Source organism: Callithrix jacchus, chromosome 1, assembly GCF_049354715.1.
Source record: "Callithrix jacchus isolate 240 chromosome 1, calJac240_pri, whole genome shotgun sequence".
In the NCBI taxonomy this organism is placed as follows: domain Eukaryota; kingdom Metazoa; phylum Chordata; class Mammalia; order Primates; family Cebidae; genus Callithrix; species Callithrix jacchus.
In genome coordinates, this window is record NC_133502.1 from 154,251,868 (window position 1) to 154,272,835 (window position 20,968).

The 20,968-nt window shown below is 42.8% G+C and overlaps 1 protein-coding gene and 2 non-coding genes across 3 annotated transcripts in view; 1 reads left to right on the top strand and 2 right to left on the bottom strand.

Moving 5' to 3' along the window:
- The window catches only part of TMEM38B (transmembrane protein 38B), a 251,912-nt gene that overhangs the window by 179,384 nt on the left and 51,560 nt on the right, over nt 1-20,968 (top strand). The window lies entirely within an intron of this gene.
- On the bottom strand, nt 752-858 carry LOC118148044 (U6 spliceosomal RNA). Its single transcript, XR_004734795.1, has one exon. It is a non-coding gene; the product is annotated as a U6 spliceosomal RNA (small nuclear RNA).
- Nucleotides 7,511-7,629, bottom strand: LOC118147885 (5S ribosomal RNA). Its single transcript, XR_004734585.1, has one exon. It is a non-coding gene; the product is annotated as a 5S ribosomal RNA (ribosomal RNA).

Below are 20,968 nucleotides of genomic sequence, written 5' to 3' on the forward strand. Positions count from 1 at the left end.
CATATGTTTGTTGGCCTCATATATGTCTTCTTTCGTAAAGTGTCTGTTCATATCCTTCTCCCACTTTTGGATGGGTTTGTTTGTTTGTTTCTTGTTAATCTGTTTTAGTTCTTTGTAGATTCTGGATATTAGCCTTTTTTCAGATGGGTAGATTGTAAAAATGTTTTCCCATTCTGTTGGTTGCCAGTTCACTCTAATGATGGTTTCTTTTGCTGTACAGAAGCTCTGAAGTTTAATTAGGTCCTGTTTGTCTATTTTGGCTTTTGTAGCCAGTGCATTTGGTGTTTTAGTTATGAAGTCCTTGCCTATGCCTATGTCCTGAATGGTTTTGCCTAGGTTTTCTTCTAGGGTTTTTATGGTGTTAGGTCTTATGTTTAAGTCTTTCATCTATCTAGAGTTAATTTGAGTGTAAAGTGTCAGAAAGGGGTTCAGTTTCTGCTTTCTGCACATGGCTAGCCAGTTTTCCCAACAACATTTATTAAACAGGGAATTGTTTCCCCATTACTTTTTTTTGTCAGGTTTGTCAAAGATCAGATGGTTGTAGATGTGTGGCATTGCCTCCAAAGCCTCTGTTCTGTTCCATTGGTCTCTGCCTCTGTGTTGGTACCAGTACCATGCTGTTTTGATTACTGTAGCTTTGTAGTATAGTTTGAAATCAGGTATTGAGATGCATCCAGCTTTGTTCTTTTTGCCGAGGATTGTCTTGGCTATGTGGGCTCTCTTTTGGTTCCATATGAAGTTTAAGGTGGTTAAAAATATGGAACACTTCACAAATTTGCGTGTTATCCTTGTGCAGGGGCCATGCTAATCTTTTCTGTATTGTTCCATTTTTAGAATATGTGCTGCCGGAGTGAGCACTCAGTGTTTTTTGTTGATTCTTTCCCATCTTCATGAGTTTATCTACCTTCAATCTTTGAGGCTGCTGACCTTTGGATGGGGTTTTTGTGGGGACTTTTTTTGTTTATGTTGTTGCTGTTGCTTTCCATTTGTTTGTTTTTCTTTTAACAGTAAGGCCCCTCTTCTGTAGGGCTGCTGTGGTTTGCTGGGGGTCTACTCCAGCCCCTATTCACTTAAGTCTCTCCTGCCCCTAGAGGTGTCACCAGTGGAGGCTGCAGAACAGCAAAGATGGCTGCCTGTTCCTTCCTCTGGGAGCTCTGTCCCAGAGGAGCACTGACTGGATGTCAGCAGGAATGCTCCTGTATAAGGTATTTTGTGACCTCTGTTGTGGGGTCTCACTCAGTCAGAAGGAACAGGATGAGAGTCTTACTTAAGACTCTTGGTGGAGGTGGTGTGCTGCTCTGGGGGAATCCCACTTGTCCAGACTGCCGGATTCCTCAGAGCCAGCAGGAGGAAAGACTAAGTCTGCTGATCCAGGAGACCACACTCTCTTCCCTCCAGGAGCTCCATTCCAGGGATATTAGAGTTCTGTCCCTAAACCCTCAGCTGGAGTTGCTGAAATTCCTGCAGGGAGGCCTTACCTGGTGAGGAGGAATGGGTCCCGGTCTGGCCTAAAGAGGCAGTCTGGCTAAAATTTGCCACAGCCTGTGCTGCACTGTTGGGAATTCCTTCTGGGTCCAGACTACCCAGTTTCCTTGGCACCAGCAAGGAAAGACGGCAGACTGGAGCTGCACTGATGGCCGCCACTCCTCTACTGGGGAGCTGTCATCTTAGGCAGCAGGCAGCCACAAAGATGGTGGCTGCCCCTCCCCGTGGGAGCTCCAAAGTCTTAGGTAGTTTCCAGCGGTGCGGCCATGGAGAAATCTGCACAGCCCTGTGCTTGGGACCTAGGGCCCTGGTGGTGTGGGCTCACGAGATCTCCTGATCTATGAGTTGCACAGATCTGGTTTCTCGGGCAGCTTAGCACAATCACCCACTGCCTCCCTTGGCTGGGGTGGGAGTTCCCCTTGGCCCCTGCAGCTCCCCAGTGGACCTTGCTCCACCCTGCTTTTCCTCACTCTCTGTGGGTCTCACCAACTGCCTGGTCAGTCCCAGTGAGAGAGCCTGGAAACCTCAGTTGCCGTGCTGGATTCACTCACCATTTTCTTTTCTTTCTTTCTTTTTTTTTTTTTGAGATGGGGTTTTGCTCTTGTTACCCAGGCTGGAGTACAATGGCGTGATCTCGGCTCACCGCAACCTCTGCCTCCTGGGTTCAGGCAATTCTCCTGCCTCAGCCTCCTGGGTAGCTGGGATTACAGGTACGCGCCACCATGCCCAGCTAATTTACCATTTTCATTCTTCTCAGTGGGAGCCTCCAACTGTAGCTATTTCTAGTCGGCCATCTTGCAATTTTTTCTTTGGTTTTTGGATTTGTTTTCATTTATCTACCAACTAAACAGGGACTGTAGTTAAGCAATGCCTTTTACTAATGGAGCAGTCATAAGTTTGCTCCAGAAACATAATAGTAAAAATCTGCCAAGGTATGAACAAATGCACGGTCTAGCTTGCTAAATGTTGGAGCTAATCGAAGATGGATCCATTCTTCAATCTGGGACTGGATTCAAGCCAGGGACTTACCTGGAAGGTCAAGGGTCCTGGGCTCCAGAAAAGGTCAACCTTTATTCCTGGAATCGTTTTGCCATCTCTGTTCCCTTTGGAACACAGAGAGATTTATTGAATTAGGGAGTGCTGTTGGGAGTCAAGAGGGTCCTGGTTTGACTATCATCTTTTCTTGCATGTACAGTTTGTGGGAACTTGGCATAAAAACAGCAAGCAAGAGACAATGCTCTGCCCTTTTGGAGTTTAGAACCTAGGGGAAAGAGCAAACAGGTAAAGCACATAATAGCACCAACAGATAATACAAGCACCACTGTGTGTTATAATAGAAGACCACAGGGAGAGAAGATGGAGGGTAAGGAAGGCGTCCAGGAGGAAGTGACGTTTGAGGAGAGAGGGGAAGGATGAGTTTATCAGGCAAGGGGATAGGAATAGGGGGATGGAAGGAACAGTGTGTGCAAAGCTTCTGAGATGGGAGAAGGCATTTGAGAAATTAGAAACAGCCAGTGTGGAGTGGAGAATATGAGAGGCAGGTGGTGCCGTTGAGTCTAGAGAGGTAGGTGAGTATGTGCAAAACAGAGATTAGGATTTTGATCTTGGTCCTTAGCACAAGAAGTCGTTGATGCCATTAAAGGACTCTTAGTTCCATGTTGTTAAAACCAGTCTGTTTGAATTATGAAGAGAAGACTGGATGGGACAAGAAGTGGGTCCGGGCAGGAGGTCGTGCTGGTGCCCAGGCAAGAGCTAATGGAGGTTCAGACTTGGTAGTACACCAGTGGAAACATCTGTGGGTTACTGAGAAAGAAAAGAATGAGACTTGGTGATAGATTGTTATGGGGGTTTATAAAGACTAATAATACTCCTTACCTTTTAGGGAAGTAAGGTTGGAATGAGAAAGCACAGGAACAATGCTCGCACACAGCAGACACTCAGTAAGTATGTTTCCTTCCTCATCCTTGAACCTGGGTTTCTGAGGCTCTATCAGGCCTTGAATACCCTCTTGGAGATGTCAGCCTCAGCTTCAGCTTCTCAGAGGGTTCAAGGGAATCACCTCTCACCTTTCTAGATTATTGCCTATCTTGTGGCACTTAGTGGGCAGCCATTCCTTACATAGAAATTACTGTCAGCAAAGGTCCTCAGGTCTGTGTCTTCATGCTGCCAAACCCACCTCTGCCACCATGCACTTTTCCAAACCTCAGGCTGCAGGTGAGGAGAAACTGTGCAGGCAGGTTAGTCCTCTGCTTAGGTGGAGCTGAGATCCCATGAGGGGGGCCTCTTGGTAGCTGAGCCATGGACCGAGCAATACCCGTGTCCTCAGAAGAGGAGAGTAGGGAGCAGAGGCCGTGTGGCTTCTGTCTTTCCCTAGGTGAAATATAGGAGGAAGGGATTTATAATGAGATCATAGGGGAGAAGGTCTCAGTCAGGGGTCAGGCTCACATATATATGCACTTGCGTGCATGTACCTATGTACCCAGGGCTGTCCGCAAGTACATGCTGATCAATGCACATGTACTGATGTTATGTCCAAGTGCTTGCAAGCTTAGGCTCAGGTCTGCATGTGCGTGTATGTGCATGCCTTTTCCCATGTGTGTACATACATGTTTGGATATGTGGAAGTGGGTATGTGTGCATGTGAGCACATCATGTATCCATGTGCCTCTGTGTGTATCCCTGCAGAAGCCTTGGGCCTAAGCAGCCCCACCCCTTGATTCACACATGCCCCTGACTGCCAGCAGGTGGCCCCTGAGCACCATGTGCTGGGCTCTGGGGAAGGGGTCAGTGTATTCCTGTTGCCCTCTCCTTCCTGAGAATTCCTGTGGTTAGGAAGGCCAGAACCTTCTGCATTGCTCTGACTTCTTGGGACTTTACCTCTGAGGCTCTGTCTACCTGGGGTTCCACCCTCATGCCACACAAAAGAGAGGCAAATCCAGTAGCCAAGGGCAGTCCTGGGCCTAAGGAAGGCAATTCTGACCTGCATAAGGTCCTGAAAGTGTCAGGGCTTACCTTTACATAGGGCTGCTGAACACCTTTGGTGTTCCCAGCTCTGTGCTAGGCTCCTGTAGGGAGATGCTGGGCCGGACCAAGGCAGGCAGCAGGCACATAGGCAAGCCCTATGCCTGAACTGAGGCCGAGGAGGAGTGTGGTCTGAGGATGAGGACTGTTCCATCTGGGCCACAGAAGGGGCAGAAGACAGTGCCCAGGTATACTTGCTGACCCCTGCTTGAAGTGGCACTGAGGCCAAGCAAGAGAGATGGCATTTCCCTTTCTTGGAAGGGGGGCAATGCCGTCATCCATATCTCATAAAGACAACAACCAAGTGCACAGAGACAGGCAATCTTTATTAATTGTGACTGTTTGGCCTCAGGACAGTCAGGAAGGCTTGAAAAGGAAACCAAGGACTAGTTGGATTTGACCACATGCCCCTGAGAGCCACCAGAATGCCAGAGAGCTCCCTTAGTCCACTCTGCCTGGCTTAGCCCCCATGAATGGCCTTGAGCAGACAGGTCCCTGGACGGCTGGTCTCTGGATCTTCAGTGCCTCGCACAAGGCTAAGCCAGGGTGGACACTCGCTGGTGACTCTGTGGTTTGGAGCCCTGAAGGGGTGCCAGGCAGTGCCTGGAGCATCTGGGGAGGTGGGGTGCCTAGGTGAGGGCAGTCAAGGGGGCAGAGGGCAACTGGAAAGAGATGGTGGTACTTGAAGCTGAGTCTGGACCAGAACTGCTCTGGTTGGGTTGAAGGAAGTCTGAGAGAGGTAAGGCTCCATAGAAGGGGCTCAGATTAAACCCTTGTGGAGCTGAAAAAGACCCAAGCCATCAAGCAATTCCATGGTTTTTATACAACTTCCTGCAGGGCACTAGAGGACCCCCGAGATGCCTGAGAGCAGGCAGTGGTGGTGTGAAGGAAGTGGAGAGAGACGCATTAGGCAAAACTCTAGACCCCTGCCTCAGTTCAGCTGAAGCCACTCAGCTTGTTATCATGAGGATAAATTGGGTTTATTTGAAATCAAAAGGCTATTTATTGAGTGCCTACTGTTTGTGATCCATGATTCTAGATTCTAGTACTAAGTGAGGAACATGGTATATAAGGTCCCTGCTTTCTTGGTAATTTTACTCTAATAAGGGAGACAAGTAAACAAATAGATGTTCATTTTGGGTGGTGAGTGGTAGGAATATAATAAAACAGGGTGTGCAAGAAAGTTATGTGTGGGGAGGAAGAGCCTGGGAAGTTAAAGATGGGCTCTCTGAGGTCAGAGTGGAGCTGAGGCCTGAATGCTAACAGTGGGGAGAACGTTCTGGATAAGACTTTGAAGAAAAAGCTTTGTGGGAAAATTTGAAAATTACCTAGTCTTCTTTATATAAATTCATTTAAATTTCAAAAGTAATATGTATTCATTGTAAAACATTTTCAAACTTGATTATTGTATTTAAGATACAATGTAGAAGCAACTCCTTCTCTGTGTCCCCTCCCTTTACTCACATTTCCACTTCCTGGAGAAAATCCTTTATTGGATAGATAGGTAACCTCTCCAATTTCTCTCCATGCATTTGTAAATATGTATATATATGCGAGTATGTGTGTGTGTGTGTGTGTGTGTGTGTGTGTGTGTGTGTATTTTATTTTAAAATTTTTATTTGTTAAGAGACGAGTCTCACTCTGTCACCCAGCCTGGAGTGTAGTGTTGCCTTGAATTTCTGGCTTCAAGCAATCCTTCTGCCTCAGTCTCCCAAGTAGCTGGGACTACAGGCGTGTGCCACCATGCCCTCCCAATGAAATCTATATGTTAATTACCAACTCTATTTTCAGTTGATTGTCTCCTAAAACATTGAAGCTTAACAAGTCCAGAATGGTGCTTTGGATTCTCTTTACTAAACCTCTTCCTCCTCTGGGCTTTCTCATCTTAGTCATGGCACCTCCATCTAACATAGGTTCAGTCCTAAGGCTTGGAGACATCCTTAAATCGTTCTTTGCCATCTGACGACATGTCCAATCTCCTAGCACATCCTGTAGGCTCCCCCTCCAAAGTCTGCCCAATAGCTGGATACTGCTTACACTCCCCACTGTGTCCAGCCTGATCTAAGCCATCAGCACGCCTTGCCGGGACCTCCTGACTGCACTTCAATCGTTCTCCACCTAGCAGCCAGAGTGATCTTTTAAACATCGTGAACCCAGTCATGTCCCTCCTTGCTTAATACCCCCAGTGGCCTCCCATCACCCTTGGGAATAAAACCCAATCCCTTCATGTGAATTCTAAAGGATTGGGCCACTGTCTTCCTCTCCAATATCATCTTGTTCTTTGTTCTCTTATTCATTATCCTCATCTACAATGGACATTCTTTCCTTTTCTCCTTCCTATTGTATCCAGAGGCCTTGAATTTGCTGGCCTGATTCTTTCTCTTTTCTTTTCATTTTTGTTCACTCTTAAATTTTACTTCAATAGTTTTGGGGAGCAGGTGGTATTTGGTTACATGAATAATTTCTTTGGTGGTGATTTCTGAGATTTTGGTGCCCCCATCACCCGAGCAGTGTACACTGCACCCAATGTGTAGTCTGTTATCCCTCACTCCCCTCCCACCCTTTCCCGAGAGTCTGCAAGTTCCATTCTGACCTTAGCTCAGTGTCACCCTCCAGGGAGGCCTCCTCATGGCTCCATGTAAAATCATCTCTCTTTTGCCCTCCTCTCTCTCCTCCCCCTGCCATCTTCTTTTATTTCCAGTTTATTATTTCCTTTATAGCATTTACATGTTCAGAAGTTAACTTATTTCTTTGTTCCTTCTCTGTGTCTTCTACCTGCTTGGAACACAGGCTCCCTGGGGTAGAACGTTTGACTTTTATCCTTGTTTCCGGACCTAGTGATGTATCAATAAAATTGTTTCCAGATTGTTGCTAACAAACAAGGCGCCGGTGAACATTATTGTACATATGCCTTTGGGTAATTGTGTAAGAGTTTCTGTGGGGCAGTTTCCTAGAAGTAGCATTTCTGGGTCTAAGATAATATATTTTTATTTTTTATTTTTAAAAGCTACAGCACCCAGTATTCCCAGGCAGTCTCCCATCCAGGTACTAACCAGGACCAACCCTGCTTAGCTTCCGAGATCAGATGAGATCGGGAGTGTTCAGGGTGGTATGGCTGTAGACTAAGACAATATATTTTAAGGTTTGATATTGTCAAATTACTGAGCAAATTATGATATTAACTTGTACTCCCATCGACTTTGATCAATGGCTTTCTCCATATCTTTGTCAACACTGGATCATAGAAATCTTTTCCCTCTTTTGGCTTATGCTATCAGCAAAAATCAAGTATTTTACTTTGTTTTAATTTGTATTTCCCTAATTATGTGAAGTCAAATATTCTTTCATATGCTTTTTAGTCATTTGTACTTTTTATTTGAATGACAAACACATTGCTAGCCCCATCCTCACACATGGTTCTGTTTGTAACAAATAATAGACAACTGGTAGATGATTATCAGTATTTGCCACATATCATGTGGTTATATATATTTTTCTCGCTGTTTATCTTATTGACTGATAAGAACTCTTTATGTTTTCTGGAGTTAACTTTGCGGTATATGTCACAAATATTCTGTTTTTCCTTTGTCTTTCAATATTGCTTAGGATATTAACGTTTTTTTAAAACATGGAGATGGATTCTTAACTTTTCCATTTGTTATTGTGAAAATAGCATGTGCACCTGTAATATGCTTTAAAATCTATAAAATGATATTCAGTGAAAAGTGATTCTCTCTCCCATGACACTAAGATAAGCTTGCTGTGTTAGGCCATTCTTCCATTGCTAGAGAGAAATACTTGAGACCAGATAATTTAAAAAGAAGAGAGATTTAATTGGTTCATCATTCTGCAGGCTTTACAGCAAAGATGGTACTGGCATCTGCTTGGATTTTGGGGAGATCTCAGGAAGCTTACAATTATGGCAGAAGGCAAAGGTGGGAGCAGGCATGTCACGTGGCCAGAGCAGAAGCCAGTGAAAAAGAGTGGAGGAATGATGCTGCCAACTTTTAGGCCACCAGATCTTATGTGAACTCAGAGTGAGAACTCACTAGTCACCAAGGGGAAGGCCCAAGTCATTCATGAGGAATCCACCCCCATGAGCCAGACACCCTCCCGCCAGGCCCCACCTCCAACAGTAATTCCTCATGAGATTTTCTGGGGACTTACATTCAAACTACATCACTTGTGTATCCTTTCAAAATGCTTTTGTATATTTACATGCACATTCATTCATCATTCATTTTTCCAGCAAATATTTACAAGTCATTTATACTTTTAATAGATACTGGCTATCTACTATGTTCCTGACATTGTACTAGGTATATAAAAAAAGATGATGTATAAGATACCTGTATATAGTCTTCCTTTGGTTTTAGAGGGGGAGATGTGCTGTGTTTATTTATTTTTATTTTTTTACATTTGAGAGGCTTCTATACTAGCATAAACATATCTACCTCATTGTTTTTAATGTTTGACTATTCTATTTTATGTATATACCAAAATATATTTAATCTGGTCCTTATTGATGGACATTTACATTGTTTCCTGTGTTTGCAATTACGAACAATGTCGTAGTGAATATTCCTGTAGCTATATCTCTGCAGCCATGTACAAATATATCTGTAGCACAGACTCCTAAAATGGAATTGCATTTTAAGTTTGATAGACATTGCCAAATTGTCCTCCAAAGCTGTGTTCCAATTCACACTCCCGTCAAATGTGTGAGAGCGCCCATTTCTTTACTTTATTTGCAGCCCTGGATATTATCAGTCTTAATTTTTGCAAGCATAATGGGCAAAGAATGACATTTCATTGTTTTATTTTGCATTTGCCTCATTAGGAGTGAAGCTGAGAATCTTTTCATATGTTTATTGGTCATTTGTACTACTTCTGTGCTGTCTACACCCTTTCTCTATGTTTTTATATTGAGTTGCCTTTAAAAAAATTTAAATCGATCTGTAAATTCCATATAGTATGGATATTCATGTGTTGTTATGTGTTGCAAATAATTTTTGCTAAGCTGCCCTTAGTCTTTTAAGGTTGTTTATGGTAGAACCCCACTTTCTTGATGGAGAACACAGGGTACTCCTGTTTAAACCACGTTTCTCTAATGTCTTCCTGCAGATGTCTGAACTTATGCTTAGGGTAGTTTTCTTTTCTTTATTATTTTTAATCCAAAATTCTTAGGTGACTACAGTAGAACCCTGATGTAAAGGCAGGGAAGAATCTGTCACTGACTTTCTGGTTGTCATTTTCCCTGTGTTGATAGGGTACTTCACCATTTATTTGCACATTTTCCTACCAATGACAGCTTTTTGTTTGTCTGTCTAAAATGTTAGGACTGCGTGTCTTTTTTCTAACTGAAAAGGTTGTTATTACACATAACACTGGATGGCCCCTCATCCCCTCGGTTTAGTTCATCATCTTAACAACTACTCCAGGGAGTCCTAGTGATTCAGTGGAAATGACTCAAGGGCCATCAGTGGGTGTAGACTAAAGAGGATGGGTAGAGGTTCTTACTCCTCCTCCATTTGAAGAACTGCAAGTAGGCTTCTGTATTATTCCTTCTGGAGAAAGCAAGGGTTTTTGTCTTAGCAATCTTGGAAACTGCTACTCTAGAGTGAGGTCTTTATTTCCCAAAGCTGTGAAGCTCTGGGGACTTCGAAGAGTCCTTTTATATTATATATTATATATTATTATATATATCCTCCCTTTATATTATAATCTCTGCCTCCCCTCCTGATGTGAGACCTGTCTTTAAGCTTCATAGGTGTTCATAGAACAGATTTTGGTTAAAAGACCATCATGAAATCATTCTGTTTTTTTGGCAAAGTACTCAGATTTATCAGTCTCTTATTTTTAGAGCAGCAGCAACTCACATCTGCTCAAGTATATGAATGTTCCTATTTCAGCCAAGAACTTCACCTGGGGCAAAGGTACAGCAAGAAAGGAAGTAAGTGGGTCATTTCTGAACATAATCACCAATAATTCCCTATAGCAGTCCTGCTGCTTCTGACTGCAATACTGGGAACTCCAACCATGAAGACAATAATGACTTTTTTTTTTGAACAGGAAGCCCACAGTGCTGGTTAACTCAACAACTCAACAAGGACCAAGGTTTTTTTTTTGTATCTTGTACAACATGTTGGTCGTGGTTTGGGGGCATGTGCCCATACAACACTGTATGGTGTTTTTACTGCTGGTGAACTCTCCACCGAATATCTTTTCAAGAGTGAAGAACCTCCTGCCCCCAACCCAGAAGTTGATTTCCTCATGTCTCATTTGTTGGAACTGAAACACGTCTTCACTCCTAAACCAGGCACTCCCAAACAAATGGGCTTAGTTCAATCAATTTACTATCTGCTCAAGATTTTACACTGAGCTGAGGAGAGGGTCATCTTTCCTGGAGTGTTGGTTACCTGGTCAAAATCAGACAGCCAGGAAGGGGGAAAGCATAGGCAATCAAGAGCAGTTGCTAGGATACCAATTTTATTTTAGTCAATTAATTATATATTTTCCAAAAACATTAATGCAATTGTTGTTGAAGCCATCTGATTTAGTCTTGAACCATAAAATTTAGGAAATTTTATGGTTCATTTCAAATGACTGTAAATAAGAAAGCGTGTGCATGTGCATATCTTAAATCTTGTTCCACTTCTGGAAGGAACACTGAGTAGGGAGGGGAATAGAACTTTGTTGCTGTGAACACAATTACTGAATAGTTGGTGTTAAGAAAAAAAAATCAGAGATTTATTAGAGGCAGAACTAGATGTACAGTTCCTTTATAAACTCCTCACTCTTCTCTGAATATTTAATACACACTATCCAATTTTAGAATGTCATCTGTTGGAATTTGCATCCATCTAGTTTGGCAACAATGGATGGCAACCATCTACTAATGAGTTTTAATAAATTAATTAGTTATTATGGTATTGTTTTAGATTGGTTGAAAGGAGTTTGGACATGAGGGTGGCTAACCAGGGCTCAACTGGTTCTAGATATTTTCTCTCCATTAAACAAAATCACAGATATATATATATATATATATATATATATATATATATATATTTTTCAGATAGAAATTTGCAGCTTCCACATGCTGTCTAAAGAAAACAGTGGTGGAGAACAACTTGGATTGTGCTAGTGGGCTGTGACATACCTCCATGAAAGTTGGCTCTGCGGTAGGTGATGGTTGCAAGGTACAGATTTCCATGGACAGAAATAAAATTGTATGTGTTCTGACTAAATCTGCTGCTGGGCTCTGAAGACACTGGAAATCCAGTTAAGTTACATGCAGTGCATACTGTTCAGAGCATGGCAGGAGTAACAAGAAGACTATGCACTGGGTCAGGATGTCTGTGGTGTCCAGAGAACGCCATCAGCACCAGAAGACATGAATTATATGATAGGTAGCTCCAAGCTATTTGAGCTAAAATTGCCCCTCCGGGGTCTGGAACTGAGTTCAAATTCCTCATGCTGTTATGCCATGGAATGTAGAAAGGAAGAGAAGAGAAGGCTCACCTCTTACTATGCTTTTCTATGCTTGCAAACAGCAGACCTTATTCTCCAAGTAATTTTTCTTTATGCATCCAGACGTTTGAACAATGCAGTGCCGAGTCAAGCCTTGAGCTTCTACAGCAATTCATCCTGAAATTAAGTGCCATTCTCGGCCTTGGCCAATATTTTTTTCCGCTGTCTCAGAGCTCCAGAGACCTGATGGTCTTGTTCTACTGAGGGTTGGGGCTAGAGAGACATACTGATGATGGTGGTCTCAGCATGGGGATGAGTAGCAAACAAAGGATGGGGTGTGTGTATGTGTGTGTGTGTGTGTGTGTGTGTGTTTGTGTTTGAAAGAGAGAGAGAGAGACTGAGAGATACTGACAGAGATTGACAGAGAATGTATCTGTTTCTAAGAGAAGCCCTGGTAACAGGTTTCTGGGTAAATGAAAGTTGTATTGTCTTCCACCAGAGGTGACTTGAAAATAAAGTGCTTTAATGCTAATACTGCAGATGTCTGCAGGAAACTCAGCACCACACTGAACACTGTAGTTAGATAGCTGTGCAAAAAAGTACATGAAGGAAAGGGCTAATGTGCAATACTTCTATTTAAGATAGAAGGAGGAAATAGAAATTGTGATAGCATGCTATTTCAAGTAATAATAGAAAGTACTTGATGTTTACATGGTGAATGGATCAATACTAATTGTGTAGTCAGCGCACATACAGTAGTTTGGATTATACAAGTGATAGATGCACTCAGTATAGCTGAAATTTCCACCCTGCAACATTTATTTCTTGCTGCGTGTTAGATGGAATTTTCCACCCAACTATCTGGAAGGATTTGCATAAGAATGGTGATAGAGCAGTATTCTTTAATGATGTGCTTTTCTTTGTTAAACTTCAAAAATGTCTATGGTACATGATGAGGTTTGGGTGAATTGCCAAGCTAATGCTTTTATATTTTCTTTAAAGAGCTTATCTTCACTGTGTTGTGGGAGTTACTTTATATTGTGGTTATAAAGGCAGTGGCAGTAAAGCCGAATATGTAGCAACCCCCAATAAGTGCCTCCCCCTCCTCAAGAGCTTGGCCCTGTAAAGAAGGGAATTTGGGAAGTCACTTGGCTGCCGTTGGTTCAACTGCATGGAGTCTGTTGAACTCATTTTATGTTCTGTACCTGGTTCTGCTCACCAAGAGTGAGAAGGCCATTCTCCAGCTCAAACAATGACCTCTTGTTAGTCTAAATCAGCACCGTTCCTGTCAAACAGGCTTGAGATCAGCCCAAAGCCTAGTGCTTTCACCGAGGTTGAGTTGAATTATTCAGATGAAAAGTCTGTGTTTGGAAATGACCTTTTTGTCCTCTCCGCAAGAACCTAATGTTTACAATGTGAGGAGGAAAAGGGACTGGAATCTTGGGAATTCCAGGAATGCAGCCACCAAGCAAAAGAGGACTCACTCTCCAGATTTTGCTCCTCAGCAAGGATTTGCAAGTACAAAAGTGGAAAACAAAACCCCAAAGCTGGAGCCCAGAAGGGTGGTCCAAGAGAGGACTTCACAGCAACCACAGTTTCAATGAAACAAAGAACCTTGAAACCCAAGTGTGGAAGGAAGCTTAGAGGTCACTTAATCTGACCCTTTGCCTAATGCATAAATCTTTTGTCCAACACAGCTTTGTAGCTCATTGATCATAAACTGTTGCTTGAATACAGCCAAGGACAAAGAACTCAGTTTCTCCCGACAGCGAGGGTAACAGACAACATTATATGGAGGACTTGCTATGCGCCAGGTATAGTGGCAAGCCCGTGAGATTCATTCTTACTGAATGTGCACAGCAGCCTCGTGAGGTAGGTGTTTGTTGTCATTCCCATTTTACAGATGGGGAAATGGAAGCTTTCTGTGTTGTAGGAAAAGGATTTAAGCCCGTGGAGCTCCAGTCTTATGTCCTTAACCCTTAGACTCCTCTGCCCAGCCTGTTTCATCATTGGTATTGCTGATCATTACTCTTCTGTCCTTTGGAGACACTTGGAACATACCTTATCCTTTTTTTCCATGATAGCTCTTCCAACATTTGAGGCAGCTTTCCTGTCCCTCATCTGGTTTCTCAGTTCTTTTTCTTTCTAATTCCAAGCAAAACATTCTCCTTTGGCTCAGTTTGATGAGTTCCTTTAGAAACATTTCTATTTACCAATGCTCTTCTCAAAACATGTATTTATCGAACGTTTTACAGAGACTTTTTGCCTTCTTTTATTAGGAGACTGTGGGCTTTGTTGGTGACATCTAACCATGAAGGTATCTATTTTGGGTGCCGATACTTTCCAAAGAGCACATGATGAACTTTTTCCACAGCCCCTTTACAGGGAGAAGGCATTTGAAAAACCCAGAGCATTAAAATAAGCCAGGATTGAGCTTCTATGTCATCGCTAATAGAAAAGGCAATGTCAGGATAAAGAATAGGAAGCTTTCCTGCAAAGCTTTAGGGGTGGTCCTTCAGGGTCCTGTGGGAGAACTGCTCTTGGTTGCCTCTGACCTGGATGCTCCGAAGCTCACTGGCAGGTCACCAAGCTCCTCTGCATTCGCTTCCCGGCTTGTGAAAGGTGATCATGTTGTTGACACTCTGGTGTTATGTTTCTCATGGAGTGAGTTCTGACTCAGAATCAGGCAACCTGGGGCTTGTTGCCTACTCGTGGGCGAGAGTCACTTTTCCTCTCTGCGCTTTAGTGTCCTGAGCTGTGAAGTGAAGATAAGTAAGCCTTCATAACCAGGCGTGGAAAAAGTTAAATGAAATCATGTTTGTGAGAGCACCAAGCTTCCTCAAAGTTGGTTGAATTGGTCTGTAATGAACCTCGTGTAGGTCTTGCAGGGGTCAGAACTATGGCTCATGTGAAACCAACTCATCATAGTAGTGAGGACTGAACTGACCATTTTCTTCTCTTGCCCAAATTCTTATTGAAAGGGCCTGGGGAATCATGCCCTACAAACCATAAAGTCTCATGAGAAGGGTTTTATTTATCCCTACATCAGGTGGCTTACTTTCCATTCTGGCTCTGGCATAACATCGCATGATAGATAAAGAAGGAAATAAAAATATTTTAACCCCAAATATGTTTTCTTTGCCTCATCTTGAAATGCTCATGCAAAGCTGACACTTGTGGGGAAAATCTACATTCTGAAGAAAATCCGCTTCGTTTTCTTTCCTTTTTTCTAATCCAGGAGAAAATCAACTCTCATAAAGCCTGCTACCTGGAGACTTCCTCTGCATAACGGGAACCCTGGTCTCCACAAGCCCTTCTAATGCAGACATCGCTTTCTATTGATTCGGGGACATTAGACAGTAGTTTAACTCTTCCAACCAATTGCCAATCAGAAAATCTTTGAATCTTCCTGTGACCTGGAATCCCCTGCCTCCAGCTGTCCTGCCTTTTCAGACCACAGCAATGAGTATCTTACATGTATTGATTGATGTCTTATGTCTCCCTAAGACGTATAAATCCAAGCCGTATCGTGAACACCTTGGGCACATATTCTCAGGATATCCTGGGACTGTGTCATGGACTGTGGTCACTTATATTAGGCTCAGGATAAATCTCTTCACAATATTTTACAGAGTTTGACTCTTTTTATTGATAGTAGAAATGGCTAACATTAAATGAGCATTTCCTACAGGCTAGCTTCAGAGTTATATTATCTTATTCATTTCTAATATGAGTTTTAGGTGAGATGTATACTTTTACCACCCAATTTGGAAACTGAGGTACAGAAAAAGTATAAGTATCTTGCTCAAGGTTCTGGGATTTGTAAGTGGTGGTGCTGAGGTCTGAACTTAGGCTGTCAGGTACTTCCTCTAAGCTGTTGATAAATGTCTTCTTTAAATGAGTATTATTTTGCTCTGAAGAATCTCTGAGTACTGATGAGCTTGTGCTGGAAATATGCTGTTTCCTTCCCAGTCCCTGGAGAACAATGCCTGTTAGAAGTTACATGCATAGTGTCTCCCTAGCCATGAGGTGGGTCTGTCTGATGGTTGAGCTCGATCATTGCAGGCCCATGGAGACTCCCATTGTGGTGCAACTCTGCATAAATCAAGATCAGCACAAGTGAGGCTGTCATTGAGCTAACAAAAGAAATTGATGACAGAGAATCGCATTGAAAAATTTGTAAGTTAAAGACACAGACTTGCTAAAGCAAAGCTATTTTGAGTTAAAAAGTGTTCATCACTAGTAAGAAATTGAAAAAAATAATTTTTAAGGAGCCATTTATAGAATTCGCAATTTTCTCTAATCCTTGTGATTTTCTCCAAATACATATCGTTGACAAAATAATTTTGTTTCCTTACCCACCCGTCTTTTTTTCTTTTCTGATTTCAGGGCAAAGTTAGAATAGGGAAAGTGATGGTCCTTTATTGGTTTAAAAATTCTTAATTGTTTTTACATGATGGGACACTTGAGTTTTCATTTAATGGAGTGGAAAGAATACTGGGTTGTGTAAGAATTTTGGTTTCTAGTCCTGGTTCTGTGTGATGTGACCTTGAGGGAACCACGTTCCTTCTCTGGGTCTCCTATTCCTCATCTGTCGGGGTTGGTGCAGGTGATTTTTGAAGTTGTCTAGGTCTGTATGCCATGTGTCAGAGCAGGTCAAGGCAAGGCAAGGCAAGTCCATTTAGTTAACACATTGGAGCTCCCATTAAGCATCAGACTTTGTGCTGGTGTGGGAGGTACAAACAGTGAACACAAAGACGTGGAGCTTCAGGCCAGTGCAGTTGCAGCTGGAATTACATCCCACCACTGCCTCTTGCTAACTAGGGAATCACAGTTCTGTTGTTTTCCTTTTGTGCTCCATTTTCCTCATGGGATTGTTGTGCTAAGAAATGCATACATGTCGGGCCGGGCGCGGTGGCTCACGCCTGTAATCCCAGCACTTTGGGAGGCCGAGTCGGGTGAATCACGAGGTCAAGAGATCGAGACCATCCTGGTCAACATGGTGAAACCCCGTCTCTACTAAAAATACAAAAAAATTAGCTGGGCATAGTGGCGCGTGCCTGTAATCCCAGTTACTCGGGAGGCTGAGGCAGGAGAATTGCCTGAACCCAGGAGGCGGAGGTAGCGGTGAGCCAAGATCGCGCCATTGCACTCCAGCCTGGGTAACAAGAGCGAAACTCTGTCTCAAAAAAAAAAAAGAAATGGATACATGTCAAGATATTTCTGTGGTGCCTGGCACATAGTAAACATTTAAATAATGTTGACTTTTATTAAAATTATTATCGGAGGAGGGAGGCAGATGCTAATCAAATAATCACATATAAGCAAAAAAATCAATTTCCTAAATGTTCTGATAGCATATATCAGAAGGATTTCCTTCTCCTGGGAAGAAGTGATGGAGGTTAAGATCTGAAGGATAATTTCACTAGTTGAAGGGAGAGTGGAATAGAGTCCTAGGCAGGTGGAACGGAATAGCAAAGCCCTTATAAAGGGAGGAAGCACAGATTTCTGGGAGCTTAAAATAGGCCAGCGTGAAGAAGAACAAGGAGAAACATGGCAAGAAAGGTGTTTAGAGAGGGGAACAGGGCCCATTTGAGCCCAAGATGTTGGGAAAATGGTTTTTCATTTGCTTACTGAAAGTCAGGGTTCCAGGTACAGCCATGTCTCTGATACCCTGAAGTGCTGTTTGACAAGGGTTTGCCTTCCTTTAGGGTAGAACCTAGGAGGAACCCGCTTCTGAGGGACACTGGGACAGTGCGTGTGATGAGTGATGGCTCAGAAGGGTTGGGATCACCTGGGCCATCATGCACATAGGTCATGCTTCAGGGACCAGAGTCCCAGACTGTGATCTCATCATTTCAATGCCCTCTTCAATGTCCTATGACTGGTCAGATCTGAATAGAGTTGAAAGGCCAAACTTAATTTTTTACTGTCCATAGGGGGACAGGTCTTAATGGGTCTTCAGCTATTGCAATCACATTCCTCATTTGAGAATCCGAAGAAACCTGTGGATTTTCTATCTAGAACCCGAATTTGAGTGCATTTTTTTTTTTTTTGAGATGGAATTTCGCTCTTGTTACCCAGGCTGCTGGAGTGCAAAGGCGTGATCTCAGCTTACTGCAACCTCTACCTCCTGGGTTCAGGCAATTCTCCTGCCTCAGCCTCCTGAGTAGCTGGGATTACAGGCATGCGCCACCATGCCCAGCTAATCGTTTGTATTTTTAGTAGAGACGTGGTTTCACCATGTTGACTAGGATGACCTTGATCTCTTGACCTCGTGATCCACCCTCCTCGGCCTCCCAAAGTGCTGGGATTACAGTGTTGAGTCACTGCGCCCGGCCTTGAGTACATTTTTAAGCTGGGTTGGTAGGTCCCCATGAAACTCATCCATGGTCCCACGTTATGCAATCCTTTCATCATGTCTTAGTGCATTTAATGTTGCTATAAAGAAATACCTGAGGCGGAGTAGTTTAAAAGAAAAGAGATTTATTTGGCTCATGGTTCTGCGGGCTGTACAAGAAGCATCATGCTGGCTTCTGCTCAGCTTCTGGTGAGGGCTTTTGTGTTGTGTTGAAACATGGAAGAAAAGGTCAAAAAGGAAGAGGGCATGTGCACAGGGGGATCAAACCCAAGGGGTGTCCTGGTTTTATAGCAACCCACTCTCATGGGAACTAATTTATTCTCCTAAAAACCAATCCAGTCTCACCAGAGCAAGAACTCACTGCCCTGAGAACAGCACCAAGCCATTCAGGAGGGATCCACTCCCAAGACCCAAACACTTCCCACGAGGCCTCACCTCCCAATACTGCCATGTTGAGATCAAATTTTAAAATGAACTTTGTTTGGGACAAACAAGCCCTGTGCAAACCTCAGCACATTGCCAGGTGATGTCCAGCATCGAAGGCTATGGATCTTCTGTCTCTGTCTCCCTGCTCCCTGGTCTGTCCTCTCCTTTCCTTTTCTACTGTTGTCTTGATTTTGAACCCTCATCACTATCCTAGGCTGTTTTAATTTCCTCTGAATTGTCTCTCTGCATTTAGTTTCTCCCCTTCCAAATTCATTCTATACGTAATCTATAGAAGGAAATTATATTGAAACAGTGTATGTGAGATAAAAGTTAATAAAATTGTAAAAATTTATTTTTAGGATAAAGCAATAAGGTTTATTATAGATACTCTGGAAAATACATGTAAGTTTAAAAAAAATTTATAATCTCAGCACCCAGAAACAACCAATGGTAAATTTTTCTTGCAACGTTTTCCTATGGAAAATTTCTTTTTAGTAGTTATGATCAAGCTTTATATGCCTGTATATTTTTACATTCAAATGTTTTACTTGACATTTTATATTTTTCTTTAGCTCAAATGCACATATGTTTTAAAATTTGTTTATGATGGAAAGTTTTCTTTCTTTTCTTTTTTTTTTTTTTTTTTGAGATGGAGTTTTGCTCTTATTGCCCAGGCTGGAGTGCAATGGTGGGATCTCTGCCTCCCGGGTTCAAGTGATTCTCCTGCCTCAGCCTCCTGAGTAGCTGGGATTACAGGCACACGCCACCATGCCCAGCTAATTTTTCGTATTTTTGGAGGAGATGGGGTTTCACTGTGTTGGCCAGGCGGGTCTCGAACTCCTGACCTCAGGCAACCCACCCGACTCAGCCTGCCAAAGTGCTGGAATTGCAGGCGTGAGCCACCGTGCCCATCCTACGGAAAGTTTAAAACATACACAAAAACAAAGACATTATTATAATGACCACTTCCCCCACATGCCTAATGTTTACCTTCAGACATTATCAAATTTTATCAGTGAGTTTTTGATGTGTAACAGGTGGCCTCAAAATTTAGTGGCTTAAAATGACAACTATGGATTTAGTTAATAATTCTCTGGAGCAGCAATTTGGGCTGGGCTCAGCTGTGTGCTTCTTTTGTTAGTCTTGGCTGACCTCACTCATGCATCTTTGTACATCTGTGTTTTGCTGCCACTTAGCTAGATGGCTGTCCTTCCATGCTGGCTGATGTCTGGGGTGACATGAAGAACTAGGTCTATGTATCTCTCATCATCCACAGGCTATCTTTGGGCTTCTTCATGCTGTGATGGAAGGATTCCAAGTACAGTGAGAGGGCAAGTATCAGTGCACAAATACTTTTCAAGTCTCTGCTTGCATCTCATTTACTAACATTTTATTGACCAAAGCAAGTCACAGAGTTGATCTACCCTCAAAGGGTTGAGAAATAGATTCCACTTCTTAAAAGATGTTACACATCAACTGCAAGGACATGGATGTAAGGTGGAAAAACATTTGTGGCCATTCTTCTTTTTTTTTTTTTTAATTTTTTATTGGATTTTAGGTTTTGGGGTACATGAGCAGAGCATGCAAGACAGTTGCGTAGGTACACACATGGCAGTGTGCTTTGCTTTTCTTCTCCCCTTCACCTAACCCCAGTGTTTAGTACTCCCCTTTCTTTGTCCATGTGTTCTCATTTTTCATCACCCGCCTATGAGTGAGAATATGCGGTGTTTCATTTTCTGTTCTTGTGTCAGTTTGCTGAGGATGATGTTCTCCAGATTCATCCATGTCCCTACAAATGACAAAAACTCATCAATTCTGATTGCTGCATAATATTCCATGGTGTATATGTGCCACATTTTTCCAATCCAGTCTATTATCAATGGGCATTTGGGTTGATTCCAGGTCTTTGCTATTGTAAACAGTGCTGCAATGAACATTCGTGTACATGTGTCCTTATAGTAGAACGATTTATAGTCTTTTGGATATATACCCAGTAATGGGATTGCTGGGTCAAATGGAATTTCTATTTCTAAGGCCTTGAGGAATCGCCACACTGTCTTCCACAATGGTTGAACTAATTTACACTCCCACCAACAGTGTAAAAGTGTTCCTTTTTCTCCACATCCTCTCCAGCATCTGTTGTCTCCAGATTTTTTAATGATCGCCATTCTAACTGGCGTGAGATGGTACCTCAATGTGGTTTTG